This window comes from Danio rerio, chromosome 2 (genome assembly GCF_052040795.2).
Source record: "Danio rerio strain M-AB ecotype USA chromosome 2, GRCz13ab, whole genome shotgun sequence".
NCBI lineage: Eukaryota > Metazoa > Chordata > Actinopteri > Cypriniformes > Danionidae > Danio > Danio rerio.
The window spans coordinates 56,169,916-56,189,594 of NC_141022.1; the positions used below are offsets into that span (position 1 = coordinate 56,169,916).

Consider the following 19,679-nt stretch of genomic DNA (forward strand, 5'->3'; position numbering starts at 1 on the left):
ACTATGAATTAGGATTGTAGCTTTTTTTAAATTATTATTCTGAATATTGTTTGGCAGGTTTTAAAGGGGAGCTATTATGCTAAAATCACTTTTATAAGGGGTTTAAACCAACACAATCTCTCGGCAATTCGTAACTTTTTGATTTAGTGGCTAATTCGTATGAATTCGTACGATCTAATTAATTAAATTTAGTACGATTTGCTTATCCCCCAATGACTGTTGGGTTTAGGGGTGGGGTTTGGTGCCACGCCTTCCTTTTTAAAATCGTACAATTTCGTACGACTGAACTCCAACGAATTCGTACGAATTAGCCACTAAACTGGCAAAATGTAAAATACTAATGTTTTCTTGTGAGATCAGGCTGGTTTAAACGCAATTATGTGGCATCAATGTGTGAATATAACCAGCTTCGAATGGTCAAAAAATTATTAATTTTATTTTGTTGTAATCACACTTGATAAAAATAATTATGTTTTTGTTTGTCTGCTGAAACACTTTAATCGACATTTTCTAATTGTACGTGTTGTCAGAGGTTGAAAGCCCCGCCCATTAGTGATCATCTCTCCCTAATTAGTATAGGACGTTACTCTTGTCTATGAATCTACCACTATGCAGAAACATAGGCATTTGTAGCTCCGCCCTCTATTGGAAAAGAGCACAATCTCATTTGAATTTAAAGTGACAGTCACTAAAACTCCACAATTAGGATCAAAGCCTAAAAGGGTCAGTTTCAAAGAGTTATAAAATATTATTTGTGGGGTATTTTGAGCTAAACTTTGAATATTAATATTTATTTTATACATTTTTATAATTTTCGCCTTTTTCATAATTGCGGCTTTATACTTTGCGATTATACCTAAGAAACTAATTAGGATTGTAGCATTTCATTATTCTGAATATAGTTTGGCAGGTTTTAAAGAGGACCTATTATGCTAAAATCACTTTTATATGGGGTTTCAACACAGTTGTGTGGCAGCAGTGTGTGAATAAAGCCAGCTTCTATTGGTAAAAAAATTATCAATGTTATTTTTTATAATCACACCTGATAAAAAGTCTGCAGAAACACTTTGATTGATATTTTCTATTTGTACGTGTCATCAGAGGGGCAAAGCCCCGCCCTCTAGTGACCATCTCTCCCTCATTAGCATAAGATATTAGTCTGTTTTTCATTCTGCCTCTATGCCAACACACAGGTATTTGTGGCTCTGTCGTTTTCGTCTGATCTTATTTGAATTTAAAGCGACAGTCACCAAAATGGTACAATTAGCATCAAAGCCTAAAAGGACCAGTTTAAAAAAAAGTTATAAAAAATTATTTGTGTTGTATTTTGAGCTGAAACTTTAAATATTAATATTAAATTGACAACTTTTCATCAATAATTGGGACATATCTACATTTACTGATGTCTTATTAAATATTATACTGTATTATAATATTACTATTTCATACAAACATCCATGCTACAGTACCAAGTAGCTTTAAATTCATTAAAAAATGAATGTACCCAGAGAGTGCAGATACTGACAGTGCTAGCAAGAAGTTATCGGACATAGCAAGATGTCGACCCGTCTTGCAAAAGGTCAATTATGTAAACAAATTGAAACAAATGTACTGCTCTCATTGGTTAAGTAATGAGTTCTCTCATTAACTGAAGAGCTCTCACACATTCATTTATCTCACAGCTCAAACGTCTCACAGCAAACGGAGATCAAGAAGTCATTCATTTGAAAGGAATTTTTGTCTTTAGACAACTTGAAAAAGTTGCTCACCTCTGATAAGTGGCTGATTTCTCATTAAAGCTGAAAGTCCTCTTTTTATGATACCTGTGAGTTTGAGAGGGGAAGCAGCAGCTACTGAGAATGTGAGCTTGTATATCTCTCCTATTATGACTGGATGAGAGATCCAGAGCTCATGTTTTCATATTAAATCTTTCCATTAATCATTATATACAGTTGAAGTCAGAATTATTATTAGCCACCCTGAATAATTAACCCCCCCCCCCCCGTTTATTTCCCCCTCCCAATTTCTGTTTAACATAGAGAAGTTTTTTTCAACACATTTCTAAACATAATAGTTTTAATAACTCATTTCTAGCAACTGATTTATTTTATCTTTGCCATGATGACAGTACATCATATTTGACTAGATATTTTTCTTATAGATATTAGTCTTTCTAGAACAATGGTTTGTTCTGTAGACATTAAAAATATATATATATACATATATTGATTAAGGGGGCTAATAATATTGACTTTAAATGATTTTCAAAAAAGGCGAGGCAGTGGCGCAGTAGGTAGTGCTGTCGCCTCACAGCAAGAAGGTTGCTGGGTCGCTGGTTCGAACCTCGGCTCAGTTGGCGTTTCTGTGTGGAGTTTGCATGTTCTCCCTGCCTTCGCGTGGGTTTCCTCCGGGTGCTCCGGTTTCCCCCACAGTCGATAGACATGTGGTACAGGTGAATTGGGTAGGCTAAATTGTCCATAGTGTGTGTGTGAATGTGTGTGTGTGTGTGTGTATGTTTCCCAGAGATGGGTTGCAGCTGGAAGGGCATCCACTGCGTAAAAACTTGCTGAATAAGTTGGAGCTTCATTCCGCTGTGGCGACCCCGGATTAATAAAGGGACTAAGCCGACAAGAAAATGAATAAATGAATGAATGATTTTCCCAAAAATTTAAAACACTTTTATTCTATAAAATATTACAAATAATAAAAAAATAAAACAGTCTTTTATAACTTCAGTGAATGTTTTCTAATTTATTTACAGATATCATGGATGGTTATCATGTGATATATTGATATAATCGCAGAATTGCTGATATCAAGATATATCAATATCGAGGGGAAATATTGTAATAACACTGTATTGTGAGTTAACGTGTGATTACCACTCCTATATTTTTTACAGTGCATCTCAAATGCAGTATATCCCATCAAAAACCTTACATCAATGGACAGGTTATTTATTCAGCTTTCAGAAGAGTTCTAAGGCCCCGTTCACACTAATGCGGTTAAGTTTTAAAACGCATAAGTTTTGCTATGGGTACGCGATCTGTCCACACTACGCCGGAGTTTTCGAGCTCCGAAAACAGAGCGTTTTGGAAACGCTGAAGAGGCTGTTTTCATTCTAAAACGCTGCTGCTCCGTCTCAGTGTGGAAGGGGGAAAACAAATACATCTGAAAAAGGAGGCGGGGCTGCCGACATTCACCTCTCTGATTGGGGCTTTTCCTCAATATTAAGTAGCCCACACACACAGTTCAGTCCTGCATCTTCTCCTTGTAAGTTCAGACTTTGCAAGTTTGATATGGAAAACAGATTCCCGAGAGCATGTCGGGTAAATTGTCAAAGGGAACCGTGTACTGTACGACCTTATTCACATCACCCTGGCTACATTGTTTCACTTTCTTAACAATAAAATAAAAACATAAAGGAACTGCTATTTTCATTTTGATATTAACAAATTAACAGACAGCAGAAATGTTGAGGCGTTGTGCTGCATATATGAGCGTCATCTTCACTGTATGCGTATTCATACCAAAACAGAGCCTATAACATCACTGCCTCCTTTCATTTTCATTGAAAATATGAAACATACCCTCTCTTTTGCTGAATATCAGTTTTAATAATCAATAATGGGCATTATAAAAGTATAACGCACAATAGGTTTATACATTATAGGAAATAAAGGCAAGCAATTACTCAATATACAGGCTATACGTGGTTAGATTAATTATTAATTTATCTCGACGATCAGCCAAAAACACGTTACCCGAGTCGAACAAGTAGCCTAATAGATTCAAAAGACCAAAGTTGGGGAATATGTCGTTAGATAAAGACAACAAGATAAATTAAATATCACGTTTAGCAAATATAGTGAGATTAGATCCAGCAGGAGATCCTTGATGAACACTCCGACTAGCACAGCTCTCATCAGGCTAGATAGGCTGCAGTGCTTGCCCGAGAGAGTGTGTGTTTGGTCACGTGTTGTGCGTTTCAGCGTTTTGGTGTGGACGGAGAGCTGTTCAGAATTGCTGGGTAAAACACACTAGTGTGGACGCAGATCGTTTTAATTCTAAAACGTCGTTTTAAAACTAAAACGCACTAGTGAAAACGAGGCCTAAATCTCAATTTTATAAAATCAACACTTATGACTGATTTTGGGGTCATTGTGTGTGTTTATTGGGTTTTGCTGCACTGTAAAAAAAATACATGACAAAACGTCATAGGGCCCTATCATACACCCGTCCCAAGAAGGGCAAGGCGGGCGTATATGGCGCGATTTGTTTCTTAAATCAGACGAGTGCAACTGTAATTTTCACATTTTGTGTCACGTTGTTTAAATAGCAAATCCATTTGCGTCCCTTTGTGGGTGCGCTGGTCTATAAACAGGGTGGTTTAAGAGGCATCACTATTTTGAGGAACTAAAAGAGACCGTGCAATTGACCAACTAAACGCTGCTCTAAAGTTGAGCGCAGAGCGGGTTAGTTATTCGCCTATGCAGGTTCAAACGCTTACACATTGCTTTATACACAGAGGATGCACAGCAATACACAAATATCTTTACATATATCTTTACATATGAATATGAAAACAATTAAAGGATTAAATTGATACAAAAATGAAAAAATGTCGCTAGAGCACCTTTAGAGGTCAGTGGAGTGAGGTTTACCTGCACAGCACTTACTAGCTGGCCTCCGTTACACAGGCAGCTAAAATATTCAATGATTTTATCAAATATTACCTACTGTCTAACAACCTGGTCACAGGCAAACATAACAACACTAAAACCCATAGGGCCCTATCATACACCCGGCGCAGTGTGGTGCAAGGCGCGGCGCAGTAGTCTTTTGGTAGTTTTAGCTTGGCGCAAGAGTGGTTTTGAGGCGTTGCGCTATGCTGTTTAAATAGCAAATGCATTAGCGCTCATTTGTGCGCCCATAGGCGTTCTGGTCTAAAAAGGAAGGCGTTCTGAGGCGGACCGTTGGCGCATTGCTATTTTGAGAAACTATAATAGATTTTTTATTAGACCAAAACAAACCCGGTCTAAACTCCAGCGCAGAGCTGCGCCTCGCTTACACACTTCTTAATACGCACAAGAAAGCAATAGGCAAATATCTTTACATATGAAAAAATTTAAATATTAAGGATATATATAGGATATAATAATAGATAGATATAGAATATAAATATAAAGGATTAAAATATTACAAAACATATTATTTTCTAGCCTACATAAATATAAAAAAATCACTGCTTTTATGTCTTCTTCATCTCGGGAGGCTTTTTCAGTTCATTCATAACAATTTGCTTTTGTATAATGTTATTATTATTAGCAGTATTATTTATTATATTTATATTTGTTTTATTAAAAACAAGCTTAGATTTGCCCACCTGCAGGTTTTAGACCATATGGGGCACAGCATGTGTTTTAGGATATAACTCAGGTTTTTGAGCTCATTTTGTTATTATTATTCATTTATTCGTTTGCTGGAAATTAGAACTGAATTTAGAAATAGTTTTGAAACAAATATTTGCGCTTAACAAACAAAAGTATTTATTTAAAGACTAATTGATGTCTGTGCGTAAAGGTTTCCCTATCCAAGAGCGAAAGTGAAAGTAGTTCTATTCTCTCTCATTCTCACACAGTAGATGCTCTGTTTAACAGTTTTCTGTTAAAAAACTGTCAACTGTTAACTGTTTGCTTGTGAAATGCTCATTTTTCCACTTAGACTTACTTTACGTCCTGTAAATAGCAAATGCGCTCTTGGCGCGACGCAGCTGACTCTTAAAGGGAATGGGAGATAAGATTCTAATTGGTTTATTCTCAAAACACACCTATAACTCATTAAGAAAATAAACTCAACCCTTTTAGAACATGCGCCGCGGCGCAAGGCAGATTTCCCGTCCTTAAATTAGCAAAAACGCGTCCTGACACGCCCTGAAAGCGTTTGCGCCCTGCGTTTTGCGCTCTGCACATGGACCGTCAAAATAGAGCCCATAAAGTCACTTTACAAACAGACAATTAATATACTGGATAAAAAGCCTCTAAGACATCATCATTGTAGCATTTTACAAAAACATAAATTGTTGAGCTGGGAAAATGTCATTAAGTACTCAAACATTTGCCTGTTGTATAAAATCCTTCATGGTCTGTCATCCCCACCTCTCAGTCAGTTTGTAAACATCAGGAACACCACACACAGAGCAACACGAGGGGCAGCCCGAGGAGACTGTATTGTCCCATTCTGGAAAAGTACCTTTGGTCAGGATGCCTTTTCAGTTACAGCTGCACAGGAGTGGAATTCTGTCCCTGGCAGCATCAAAGATATAACCTCCTTTAATATATTAAAAAAAAAACATTAAAAAATCTGGTTTATAGAGAATCAGGGTGCTTTCACATCTGTAGTTCGCTTCATTTGGTCCAGACCAAGCGCAAGCGTCTTTGGGTCGTTTTCACACCACACTGCTGGCTTTGGTCCGAACCAGTTGAAACAAACCAAAATGCAGTCATCTGACAAAATCCACATCTCTCATTGGCCAGATGATGTTAAACATATTTCCTAAACTGCTTATTGATTGGTCAGAACTCACGTGCGGGAAAATGCCAATGAACTCCCGCAGGTAAACAAAACCTTTAACTCTGGAGGGACGACTGCGCTGACTGATTGTATCCCTGCTTTAGACAAACTATACATTCCGAAAATGAAGCGCGGCCGCGGCTGGAAAACTGTTTAATGCATCGCTCGTCACTTCAGGAGGAGCCGTGAATTCATTTAGCTAAACTGCGACATGGTCATCTTGCAGAAATATTACCAACGATCCATCAGGTAATGTTTTCCCCTCTCTCTCTCTCTGTTGGTAAAGGGCATGCACTAAATTCCAGGGGTTTCATTACCACGACGTAAAATGGGCGTGGCTTGGTTGGTGTTTGGGAAACGCCCCCTTAAAAAAAAAAAACAATACTGAGAGGTCACCGATCATGCGCAGTACAGGTTCTTTTTTAGCGTGGTCATTTCAAACAGGATGATTATGGATAAAGAACCTACCGCGGTGGATAACGAGGGAAAAAAACAATCATACAGGTTATTTTTTTGTTTTTATAATTTTATATTTTAAAGATTTCATTAGCAAAAACAGCTGACCTCGTTTTAATCCGTTTTACTGTCTCTGGGCTTTTGTACTTCCATTTTAAACCAAATAATAATGGTTGTGGTAAGATTAACCGTGTTTTTTGTATTCAGTCATGTTTAAACAAATAAATACCACATTTTCTGTAATAAATCGTGGTTAATTTTTCTTTCTCGATCTTAGTTAATTAACAAAACTCATATTTATTTTCTATTTTTATTTAAAGTCATCATACACAAAACAACTGAGATCAGGACAGGTATCTGATGTTAACTAATATAAAAGTGATCATACATGAAACCCCTGGGATCAGGACAGGTATCTGATGTTAATACATATAAAAGTGATCATACATGAAACACCTGGGATCAGGACAGGTATCTGATGCTACTGTATATAATATAAAAGTGATCATACATGAAACACCTGAGATCAGGACAGGTATTTGATGTTAATATATATAAAAGTGATCATACATGAAACCCCTGGGATCAGGACAGGTATCTGATGTTAATATATATAAAAGTGATCATACATGAAACCCCTGGCATCAGGACAGGTATCTGATGTTACTGTATATAAAAGTGATCATACATGAAACCCCTGGCATCAGGACAGGTATCTGATGCTACTGTATATGATATATAAAGTATTTGACACAAAAGCCGTGGGATCGGGACAGGTATCTTAAGTTATAACAGTATTAATGTAATCTGAGAGGTATCTTAAGTTAATTTGTTTAATATAACATACACTGACTTCACATGAAACACCTGCGATTAGGACAGCTATTTTGTACTGCATATAAAAGGCATTGGACACGAAACTCCTGCGAATACGTACAGGTATCTGAATCAAACGGCTGTTTTCACAATCTGCGCATGATCCGTGACCTATGCAAATTCACAGATAGGCCACGCCCACCCGATGACGTAGTAGCGGTTACGCTGTACTGAAACCCCTGGAAAAAAGTGCCTGCCGTTGGTAAAGCGCTGTCAACAAATATTTTTCCTCCATATCCCATAATGCACAGCACATCGGCCTACGGCTGCTGAATTAGTCCAAAACGCGCTGTACTTTTTGCGGTTGGGCCTGTTTTAGTATGGATTATATTCTCACCACAAACGAACCGCTCCAGGGTTCATTTGAAAGCGTACCGAGACCACCTCTTCAAGCAGGTCTCGGTACGCTTATTTGGTCCGCTTTTGGTGCGCACTCGAGTACGATTGCTGCATTCTCACCTGCCCTAACGGATCACACCAAAATGGGAAACAAACTCTAGTGCGATTCAATCCAACTAAATAAGGCAGGTGTGAAAGCACCCTCAGACGTGTCATCATTCCGATTAGATTGAAACTAGCATGTTTCCATTTGTGCCTACCATCTTAATGATTTGTTGTTTAAATGTGTTTCAACTATTTTTATCTCTATTACAAAATGTTGGTGTTTTAGTTTAAATTGTAAATATTCTTTTTTTAACATCTATATAACAATGTCTATTTTAGTACTTTTTAACAATATTTTTGATTGATTGTATAATTCTTGTATTTTTTTTTTTTTTAGGTTGATCAGGGACAACAGATGAAAAATAGCCTTCGGGGTAATTTTGGTGCATTGGCAGAAATGCTAATAAATGTACACTGTCCCTGCCAAACAAACAAATGAATAAAAATAAAAGATTAGAGCAAGTAGAATAAAAGCATCTGTTGTCAAAGTATGAGTAAAAAGTAGCCCTTTCAAAAGTACTCAAGAGTAGTGAGGAGTGACTATTACGCTGTAAAAAAACGGATGTATTTACATGTAATTTGTGCATGTGTGTGTAAACGTAACATTCTGTAGTGCATTTAGTTATTACCCAGTAGCCATACAATGTCATATGACATTAATATTAGGTTAGATTTAGCTTGTGATGACAGATGACAAAAATTCAATGTCTAGCCAGCGTCTAAGGACAACATTATTTTGATGTCCAATAACGACTTCAAATTACAGGGATATTTGCTCGAATTTAAGTTGTTAGAAAGTGACCAAAATTCGACGTCGAGCCAACATTTTTTCATATTGATGTCCAACACTGACATTTATTTGTCAGGTATGGCAACCAAAATCCAACATCTGATAGACGTCATAGTGGTGACGTCCACACAACGTCGAGCTGTAACCTCATTAGACATTGATATTTGGTTAAATTTACGTTAGACATTGACTTTGGCCTGACGTTTGGTTCTGATGTCAACCTGATTTTCATTCCAAACAAAATGCAAAGTCCCCACGACATTGGGGTACATCGTCAATCTGACGTCATGTTAACATCTTGTGCCTGCTGGGTGTTTAAGGCCATTTCGGTCATCATACAGTAAACATCCGTCATCTTCTCATCAGAGACATGCAACTAAACAGTCTCTGGGTCAATGCGTGTAAAGATTTTTGACATCTTCTTGGACACTTTTAATGCTTTACACCACTGGTTAGGAATCATCTGATTGGAGAATCAATCATGAGCTGATGTGGGAGCAGCTGAGAACAATCACAAGCACGTGATCCTCTCAGAATTAATTTAGAAATAAACTTCACTTGGACAGTTTGATTGATACAAGTTAAGATGACTATATAAGTTTATTTATTTCAACTAAAAAGTGCTTTTACAGATTTTTTTTTTTTTTGTTGGGAGGGAAAGAGTATCAGACTATTGCACCTGTTTCTGAGAAGTTGCATTTGAAAATGAATCTAAACGGATGGTTTAATTAAATAAGGGGAGCTCACTGTTTGTTTGGGTGTCTAGTCGATTTTTATGGTCCTTGCAGAAGCAATCATCATTTTTATTTTATCTCCTCCTGAGCAACTTTTCCAACACATGATGTTGTAGCTATGGCGTTTTGGCAAAACTATGGTTACCATGGTAATACTTTCTACCAGTACTTTACAGTAAGAATATACAAAGAATGAAGGAAGAGAGAATGAAAGTGAGAGAAACAGAAAAGAGGACAGAAAACAACAACATGTGAAGTATGCAATATGTGTGGGCGAACGCGATTCATCATCTTTAAAGCCTACAAGATCTATTTTTTCCACACGGATGACAGCAAATGTGTTTGGGAGGAGTGTCTAAGCCCCATCTGTCTTTATCATAACAAGACCACAATAAATAAAACCACTGACCAAGAAGGGCGAGAGAGGAAGATGCAAAAATGTGCTTTGATTAAACTGCAATTAAAAGCATCAAATCAATGTGATTTGAGGAGTTCATGAGTGATGAGTCATGTTAGAAATTTATAACAGCTCTAAATGATCAACGTGATCAAAATCAAGACTCTGTTTTCTTTCTGAAATCTTAACTTTAATACTCTTAGTGATATAGACTGGACTGAAGTAATTATATACAGAAAAGTCCAATGTGATTACCAAAAACAACACCGCAAAAATGCTCTTCTTACTGAGTTTATTTGCCTTGTTTCTCATCCAAATATCAAAACAGTTCATAAAATCAAGAAGCATTTTCTCGACAATCAAAAAAAAAATTAATTTTGCAACCCAGGTTCATTCTAATTATGTTCCCCTGTATACATTTCTGGAGAGCAGCAAATACTTGCAAGGGGCTACGTTTTTTTTTTTTTTTTTACAGTTTTTGTTTTCGTGAATCCACCAGAGGCCGCTGTGTATGCTTTTTAAAATCTCAAATTTCTCTTGCGAGTGCCATTCATACCTGTTGTTCTCGTGTAAATCCACCAGAGGCCACTGAAGACTGACTGACTGACAGAACGACTGATAATCCCACCCACCCCTTTCCCTAAACCCAACCAATAGTGTTTTCAAAAGCATCAATTGACCTGCCCAACCTTCCCAAACAAAAGTGTTTTCAAAAGCACCAATTACCCACCACATTCCCTAAACCCAACCGATAGTGTTTACAAAAGTACTGATTGACCCGATCACCGCTTTCCTAAACTCAACCGATAATGTTTACAAAAGTACTGATTGACCCGATCACCCCTTCCCTAAACCCAACCGATAGTGTTTACAAAAGTACTGATTGACCCGATCACCGCTTTCCTAAACTCAACCGATAGTGTTTACAAAAGTACTGATTGACCCGATCACCGCTTCCCTAAACCCAACCGATAGTGTTTACAAAAGAACTGATTGACCCGATTACCCCTTCCCTAAACCCAACCGATAGTGTTTACAAAAGTACTGATTGACCCGATCACCGCTTTCCTAAACCCAACCGATAGTGTTTACAAAAGTACTGATTGACCCGATCACCGCTTTCCTAAACTCAACCGATAGTGTTTACAAAAGTACTGATTGACCCGATCACCGCTTCCCTAAATCCAACCGATAGTGTTTACAAAAGCACCGTTGACCCACCCACAGCCTTCCCTAAAACAAACCAGCAGTTTTTTTAAAAGCACTAATTGATGTGATTATCCCCTTCCTTAAACCCAACCGATAGTGTTTTAAAAGCACCGATTGACACAATCACTCCCTTCCCTAAACCCAACCAATAGTTGCTAAGGCGAGACTTGAATCAGCGACCTCGCTGTGAGGCAACAGTGCTAACCACTGAACCCCCGTGCCACCCTTCCTTAAACCCAGCTGATAGTGTTTTTTGCTGATTGACCTGATTGACCCGATCACCCCCTTTCCTAAATAGAAACCGATAGTGTTGTCAAAAGCACCGATTGACACAATCACCCTCTTCCCTAAACCCAACCCAGAGTGTTTTCTAAAGCAATCCAGAAAAATAAAAGCCCTCAGGGCTACCTGATTTTTATCACGTTTTCAGATCTTACCACATTCTCTCGCTGTTATTTACTTGTTAATTTTATTTTTTGCCTTTTGTTTTATCTGCTTTCTGGAACCGTTATTCGCCAGACTCAAACTCCACCATGGGGGTCAACTCCTCTGGAGCCACTGTGTAACAGCAGAAAAGCTGTCCACATGGAGGTAAGTGGTCAGCTGCTAAATGTGAAAAGAAACAGTAACCATCAGTGGCATCATACCTTCCTGTAGAATTAGTTTTAAAGACTAAATGCAGCCACATGTACTTCTGGCTACATAATTCGCGATCTCCAGAAATGTATACCTGGGGGGGCTAATAATCCTGAGAGAGTTTGACTTCAAATGACACACAATTGCATAATGTCAACCATATTGTGCTCCTCTCTCCATGAGAAAAAAGCAGAAAACCAGCATAAATGCTCTGGTAAGCTGAAGTGGTCTTCTGAGTGCTCCTGCTGTCACCTCAATGACAAGAGCAGCAATTCCCAGAACGGCGAATTAGGAGATCATCATCTCTCTCTGAAATTCTCCAGCTCAGTGGGCAGTCGGCAGTGGCGCGTGAGGGGGTGTCGCTTCTTAATTACACTGATAATAGGACTGTTTTTTTCACGCAGATCGTGCCCCTTCTTTCAGATAAATCCCTGGACTTTTGAATCAGAGCCGGAGCCTGGCAGCGCTCCAGAACTCAGAAATCCCACTCACACCTTCAGGCTTCAGCGGCTTTCCTGATAATGCACTGATTTACTTCATTTCTTATCTCGATTCTCAAATGGTAACGCTGGCCACGCTAAACTCACCACTGAGATTGTCGCTAGAGCATGTCTATGCAGTTGCTATGGTGGCTGGTTGCATATATTGCTGTTGACTAGTTGTACCAATTCATTCATTCACTCATTTTCCTTAAGCTCAGTCTCTATTCTGAGGTCACCACAAAGGAACGAACTGTCAACTATTCCAGCATATGTTTTTTAAGCAGTGGATGCCCTTCTAGCAACAACCCAGTACTGGGAAACATCCATACACACTCACTAACACACAAACACTACGGCCAATTTAGTTTATCCAATTCCCCTATATTGCATGCGTTTGGGATGTGGAGGAAACCAGAGCACTTGGAGGAAACTCATGCCAACACAGGGAGAACATGCAAACTTCACACAGAAATGCTAAGGCGAGACTCGAATCAGCGACCTCGCTGTGAGGCGACAGTGCTAACCACTGAACCCCCGTGCCACCCTGCTCTAAACAGTCAATTAAATGGATAAAAAGTGGACATGAACACTAGGGGGCAGTATGACGCCCACATCTTTTGTCTTTTTTCCAGTAATGATCACAAGGATATATTATTGACAATTACAGGATTAATTGTGTGCAGTTCTTTGCACAACACCAAATCAATTCCACAAAAAGAAAAGAAAATGCAGTTATGTTAAAATTTCTGTGAAATCTGATGTCATGCGACACACTGAGAAAACATTCTGTGAATAATATCAAGAGGGCTAATAATTCTCACTTCAACTGTATGTACAGTATAAGTATGCACTCACTGGCCACTTTATTGGTACCGGGTTGGAACTGTTTTTGCTTTCAAAACTGCCTTAATCCTTCGTGGCATAAGTTCAACAAGGTGCTGGAATTATTCTTCAGAGATTTTTTTGACATGGCACAATATTCTGCTGGAAGTAGCCATCAGAAAATGGGTACACTGTGGTCATAAAGGGATGGACATGGTCAACAACAATTCTCAGGTAGGCTGTGGCGCTGACATGATGCTCAAATGCTACTAATGCACTGCAAAAAATCCTTTTCTTGCTTAGATTTTTTGTCTTGTTTCTAGTTCAAATGTCTAAAAATTCCTAAATCAAGAAGCATTTTCTAGACAAGCAAAACATATTGTCTTGTTTTGAGAAATAATTAGCCAATATTAAGTGAATTTTTTCTTAAAACAAGCAAAATAATCTGCCAATGGGGTAAGCAAAATAATCTTACGTCAAAAGAAAAAACAGGATTATTTTGCTTACCCCATTGGCAGATTATTTTGCTTGTTTTAAGGAAAAACTCACTTAATATTGGCATATTATTTCTCAAAAGAAGACAATATGTTTTGCTTGTCTAGAAAATGCTTCTTGATATAAGAAATTTTAGATATTTAGACTAGAAACGAGACAAAAAAATCTAAGCAAGAAAAGCATTTTTTGCAGTGTGGGCGCAAAGTGTGCCAAGAAAATATCCCCCACACCATTACACCACCACCAGCCTGAACCTCTGAAACAAGGCAGGATGGATCCATGCTTTCATGCTGTTGAAGCCAAATTCTGACCCTACCATCCAAATATCGCAGCAGAAATCGAACAGGCAACATTTTTTCAATTTTCTATTGTCCAATTTTGGTGTGCCTGTGTGAATTGTAGCCTCAGTTTCCTGTTCTTAGCTGACAGGAGTGGCAACCGGTGTGGTCTTTTGCTGCTGTAGCCCATCCGTCTCAAGGTTGGTTGCATACTTTGGTTGTAATGAGTGGTTATTTGAGTTACTGTTGCCTTTCTGTCAGCTAGAACCAGTCTGGCCATTCTCCTCTGATCTCTGGCATCAACAAGGCGCCCACAGAACTGCCGCTCACTGGATATTTTCTCTTTTTCAGACCATTTTCCGTAAACCCTAGAAAAGGGTTGTGCCTGAAAATCCCAGTAGATCAGCAGTGTCTGAAATACTCAGACCATCCTGTCTGGCAACAACAACCATGCCATATTCAAAATGACTTAAATCACCTTTCTTCCCCATTCTGATGCTCGGTTTGAACGGCAGCACATCGTCTTGACCATGTCTTCATGCCTAAATGCATTGAGCTGCTGCCATGTGATTGGCTGATTCAGGCCCGGATTGGCTAATCGGGAGGACCGGGAGAATACCCGGTGGGCCGGTCCGTTTTTTGGCCGCGAGGGCCGGTGTCCCTAGCTCCAGAATTTGGTGCTCTCAGCAGTCACACTTTTTAAATTAATTTATTAATTTACTTGACCACAGTCTTCTTATTCATTATTTTACCGCAGCTCTGCTCTGTTTATATATAACCGGCCTGCAGATTAATGATGATATAAGTCAGATGAGTCACTTCTCTATATACAACTGTTGTGGTCTAGTGGTTAGCACGTGAGAATACGACACCGCTGACCCAGGTTTGATCCTTGTCTGAGTATGTAATTTTTTATTTTTTTCATTTTTATTGTTAAGACATATAATACTGTTAGGGTTGTTGAACATTTGAAGTTCTAAAGCAGCTGTTTTCTCAAAAAAGACGTGATAGTGTAATTAGAAACTGAATTGTAAATGACCTTATTTTAATATAGTCAGTCGTGAACTGAGGTGGGCCGGTCTGAGGCTTGAAACTCCTGCGCTGAAAAAGAGTCCCACTCCGGCCCTGGGCTGATTAGAAATTTATGTTAACAAGCAGATGGACAGGTGTACCTAATAAAATGGCCGGTGAGTGTATGTCGTGGAATTACAAACATTGTGATCAATTCTTCTGAAAACAATATCAAACAATGAAAAAAAATCCTTTTTAAATGCACCTTGCAATAAACTGCATCTTTGCTGAAGTCTTGAATTCCCCATTTGTTTTGATTTATTGCACAGTAATCCACTATACACGAATGTCAGTATCACATACTGTAATGTCATAAAAACCACGCTCAGCGGAGCTTCATGTGCTGAAGCTCTCCTCCATATGAGCATCTCTCCATCGCTGTAAGCTGAGGATTGTGAGCAGCGGCACAATAAGAAAAGAGCTTCCAATGACAGACATTTTCTCCAATTATTCCACCGAGCCGAATGAGCAGTGAATCTGTGGAAGAGTGTGAGGTTAGTTTTAGAGCTCTGACGTTAATCAGCAGCTCTGCATCTGATGGTGACACTGGGTTAATGGCTGATTTGAGTCCACTGGCTAGGCCTATACAGTATTCAAAATTTAAAGATGGATATAATATACACCACCAGAGAAAAGTCTTGTAGTTTATCCCAGTTGTAAGACCTCTCTTCATTTTTACAGCTGGGTACAATTATTATCATATGTTTTTATCATATTTTATAATTTTATACTTATTTATAGTTAATTCAGTTGTAACCATAGAGAATTATTGTCATTAAATCATCTCATTTTCACGAATTTGTGAATTACTTTTGATTTAACATCAAAATTTAATTGTTCCATATGCCACAGCCATGTCACCCTGCAGCCCAAGACCGGTTACTCACTGAAGCTAAGCAGGGCTGAGTCTGGTCAGTACCTGGATGGGAGACCACTAGGGAACACTAGGTTGCTGTTGGAAGTGGTGTTAGTGAGGCCAGCAGGGGGCGCTCAACCTGTGGTCTGCGTGAGTCCTAATGCCCCAGTAAAAGTGAAGGGGACACTACACTGTCAGTGGGCGCCGTCTTTCGGATGAGAAGTTAAACTGAGGTCCTGACTCTCTGTGGTCATTAAAAATCCCAAGGCACTTCTCGTGAAAGAGCAGGGGTGTAACCCCGGTGTCCTGGCCAAAGTCCCTCTATCGGCCCTTACGATCATGGCCTCCCAATCATCCCCTCTCCACCGAATTGGCTCTATCACTGTCTCTCCACTCCACCAATAGCTGATGTGTGGTGAGCGCACTGGCGCCGTTGTCCTGTGGCTGCCTTCGCATCATCCAAGTGGATGCTGCACACTGGTGGTGGTGTGGAGAGACCCCCCTCATGATTGTGAAGCGCTTTGGGTGTATGGCCATACACAATAAATGCGCTATATAAATACACACATTACATTACATTACATTACATATTGCAATACAAAACAATCACATAATATCAACGCTCTCCCACATTTATAGCCATTATTACTGCCCTTATTTCCGTTTTTGGTATAAGACTGCAGAAGAATGGTTTGACTAGAAATATACAGTTTTTTACCATCAATACTGATAACTTGTAGTCATTCGACAGAACTACAGTTTGAACCGCTGTGATTAAAACCCATTCTTACAATCTTTATATTTGTTTGATTTTAGGTTGTGTTGGAAAATGACCAAAATCCAGCGGAGCCAACATCTTAAACCAACATCATATTGATGTAAAATACTGACATTTCAGGAGTTCACACTTAGCTGATGATCAATAACTGGCATGCTGTCCTAGGAGAGAGCCCTGAGCTCGTAATATCCTCGAGCCCGGGGCTCCCTCCCGCTAGAAGGGCGAGAGGGGAGTTTGAACTCAGGTAGTTATTGAGGACCCTGGATGTCGTTGTGTGAGAAGTGTAAAGTAAGGTTATCTTGGGTAATAATTTGGATTAGTCAATTGGCTATGGTGTATGTCTTTGGATGGTGGATGGGGGAGCCCGGGGGAACCCACATAAACAAACTCCACGCAGAAACGCCAACCGGCCAGATAGGAGGTTGGACCAGCGGCGTTCTTGCTGTAAGGTGACAGTGTCACCCTATCGGGAAAAAAAAAGGGGAGGGGAGTAGGAGTGGGGGGTGAACTTCAAGACAAAGATAACTGGAGTGAAAAGCTCTGGTTATTTAAAATGCGTCCGTAATCATCTGATAGGGCAGATTATGGAGCTAATATGATGCCATCCGTGTTGATAATAAGCATGTGATCCTCTCGAAAATAGTTTATAAATAAACCACACTTATTTGCCTGGCAAACAATATCCAATATCTGGGCTCCGTTTTTTGTATGTGGATTACTCAGTTAGCTGGATTTGGATGTTGACGATTTAACACAATCCAGGATCGTTTCGTTCTTCAAAGCTGATCCGAGAGTTGTTGTCATAGCAACAGTTCTGCTAGCTCAAACCTGATCGGGAGCAGGTTCAATTCATATAAACAGGATTAGATCGGCTCAGTTCAAGCAAAGATAATACAGAAAGTATGTTCCGAATTCTGATATTTTCTTACAGTAGTAGTTATATACACTTTGGAAAATAGTAAATATTTCTTAACTATATATAAAGTATTAGTTATTAATAAATTAAGTAAAGTTATACATATTAATAAACCTTATGCAATCTGCACCCTCGAAATGAAAGTACAAAGACTGCCACCTGGTGGTGCAAAGAGAAAACTTATTGATATGAACTTTTTAGATTGCTTTAGTACAAATTGTGTATAATAGAAATGCACAATATGTGACTTTTTTTTAAAGCAATAATACATTTATGCAGTCATAAACATGTTTTGACAGTTAATATGCCGGTGATTTGATGCTTCACAAAAGTTGCAGACGCCTTTATTACCAATATCAAAATGTTTTGGAAACAACCAGTCATTCTTTAACCCGATTTAAAAAAAAAACGGCGACTATAATAAAGAAAATCTATTCTAAATGTAGAACTAAATACACTGATTTGCATTGAAATACATGATGAATACTCTTGACACATGAAAGTGTAAAGCCTGCAGCTCACAACAAATGTGGAAAGTTATTGCGTGCCATATTTAACAAGCCGTTTACTGCTAATTTGATGTAATTTTGCTCACATGGATAATTGAATATTAATCAGATAATGTCATTACGCTGCTGTGCCGTCAGCCAATCGTTGCATTGCTGATCATGATTTCGAGGATCGGTAGATCTGTCCTTCACAACACACGCAGCGATCTCAGATCAGTTTATCCAGACATTCTAATCTGATTCGCGAACTCGTTTGAAGAACCAAATTAGCGAGAGATCAGTTATCAAGAAGAAAAGATCCAGGATCTGCCAAATCATCTTAGATCATTTAAGCGAGGTACGAAGAACGGACCCCTGCTAGACGTCATATTAGTAGCACCCACACAATGTCAAGCTTTAACATCATTAGACGTTGATATCTGGTTGATATTAGTTTGGATGTTGGTCACTGACCTCGGCCTGACGTTGAGTTGTGACGTCAACCTGATTTTATTTCCAAACAAAATGCGACCTCCGTTAGGGGAACTGTTTCAATCTGACATCATGTTGACATCCTGTGCAACCAACCACAATAAAATACCAACTCTCCAACAGCCCTTTCGCCCTGCCAGTCAGTGACAAATTAAAATCAACACTAACACCGTTCCAGGTTGCAGAATAAGGTTGTATATACTGTAGAAGTCACAGTAGAAATGCTAGCATTACTGAAAACAGGCATTTCCCTACATCTGTATAAGCAACACACCGTGATCTATTTTAAAAAGCTCCTTAAGGGTCAAAGGTTGTCAACCCCAGTGCTAGGGGGAGATGTCTTTGTTAAAAAGATGGGTAACACTTTACAATAACAGTACATGAATAATGATGTATTAATATGTAAACCAAACATTACTTTATTATGAATTAATGATGAGTTAAGGTATGCACCAATTATGAATTAACTTTAACTACAACATGATTCACGTGAGTTCATGTGTGAATAATGGCTACCTTAATTACTTGTTAGTTCATGATTGTTTGTTAATTAATGTATTAATTACCACATTAGTTTATGCTTAATTTAACCATGATGAACTCATGATATGTTAATGTATAATTATGTTGTGACTTTACTTGGAGGGGCACATCATCATTAACCAATTCTTAACTACTCATGAACTCCTTATACACGTCCAACTAGTGAGTTTACACTGAATAACAATAGAAAAGTGTTCTGTCAACATCAACATGAAGAGGAGTTCATAAGTAGTTAAGGATGAGTTAATAGTGATGTGCCCCTCCAAGTAAAGTCATGACATAACTATACATTAACAGCTCATGAGTTCATGTTGGTTACATTCAGCCTAAACTTAAATGTTAA

At 38.7% G+C, this 19,679-nt stretch overlaps 1 long non-coding RNA gene across 1 annotated transcript in view; it reads right to left on the reverse strand.

Annotated features, from left to right (window-relative positions):
* Positions 1–15,501: 15,501 nt before the first annotated feature.
* Positions 15,502–19,679, reverse strand: part of LOC147846545 (uncharacterized) — a 68,480-nt gene continuing 64,302 nt past the window's right edge. Inside the window, exon 3 of the long non-coding RNA XR_015479058.1 lies at positions 15,502–15,740. This is a non-coding gene — a long non-coding RNA (uncharacterized LOC147846545). The remainder of the gene's footprint in view (positions 15,741–19,679) is intronic.